The following is a 1419-nucleotide window of genomic DNA, read 5'->3' as shown; positions in this document are numbered from 1 at the left end:
CCCCCCCTGCCCCCCCTCCACCTCCCAGATGTCATGAAAAGCCAGCTGGCGGCTGAGGATGTTGGTATGCTGTGCGGAAGAAGCCTGTGCACTCCTACAGCGCTACCCTGCAAGTAGATGTATTGGGGCTGATAAAAGGTGTGCAGTGCATGCATTGGGGCTAATTTGAGGTCTGAAGTTCATGCATTGAAGGCTGCTCTGGGGTCTGAAGTGCATGCCTTGGGGCTGATCTGAGGTCTGAAGGGCATGCCTTGGGGCTGATCTGAGGTCTGAAGTCCATGCATTAGGGCTGAGCTGAGGTCTGAAGTGCATGCATTAGGGCTGAGCTGAGGTCTGAAGTGCAGGCATTAGGGCTGAGCTGAGGTCTGAAGTGCATGCATTGTGGCTGAGCTGAGGTCTGAAGTGCATGCATTGTGGCTGAGCTGAGGTCTGAAGTGCATGCATTGGGGCTGATCTGAGGTCTGAAGTGCATGCATTGGGGCTGATCTGAGGTCTGAAGTGCATGCATTGGGGCTGATCTGAGGTTTGAAGAGTTTAAATTGATCGCTCTATTGTTCACCGGCACACTGGTTATCTAATGCTTGGGAACATGAAACTGGCTGAGCTGAGGTCTGAAGTGCATGCATTGTGGCTGAGCTGAGGTCTGAAGTGCATGCATTGTGGCTGAGCTGAGGTCTGAAGTGCATGCATTGGGGCTGATCTGAGGTCTGAAGTGCATGCATTGGGGCTGATCTGAGGTTTGAAGAGTTTAAATTGATCGCTCTATTGTTCACCGGCACACTGGTTATCTAATGCTTGGGAACATGAAACTTAATACAGAAAGGATTCCTGTACCCTATAATAAGGGGTCCACCCCTCCCCCCTATTAATGTATTTCACACTTTGGATAATACAGCAGAAAGAATGCCAACGTCTCAAGTGGGTGGGAACCTCCAACACTTCCAAGGTAGACGTGAACAGAGCCAAAAGCAAGGGCATCTCCCTACTAGAGTCCTAACAATTAAGAAGCCGGCACATGACTCCACCCATCAGACTCCTCATATATCATATATCTTAAATATGACTTCTGGGTGGACTAAAATGCCTAAAATATTCAAAAATGACTCGAAAATGACACTGAAAAACTGCATGTCCACTACCAGCCAGCCAGTCCCCGTATTTCACTTTCCCGCAGTATTCATGGGAATAAAAGACGGATCCCAACCGGCCGCGGCGGCTCTGCTGTTTTCTCTTTTTTTGCCGCCTTGATAAAGGACGGAATTGTCTCCGGGGATGAAGTGTGCGGACCTCCCCGGATGAAGTGTGCGGACCTCCCTGGATGAAGTGTACAGACCTCCCCGGATGATGTGTGCGGACCTCCCCGGATGAAGTGTGCGGACCTCCCTGGATGAAGTGTGCGGACCTCCCTGGATGAAGTGT

This window comes from Nanorana parkeri, unplaced genomic scaffold (assembly GCF_000935625.1).
Source record: "Nanorana parkeri isolate BGI_ZX_2015 unplaced genomic scaffold, ASM93562v1 scaffold1215, whole genome shotgun sequence".
In the NCBI taxonomy this organism is placed as follows: Eukaryota; Metazoa; Chordata; class Amphibia; order Anura; family Dicroglossidae; genus Nanorana; species Nanorana parkeri.
Note: the sequence above shows the minus strand (reverse complement) of the source record.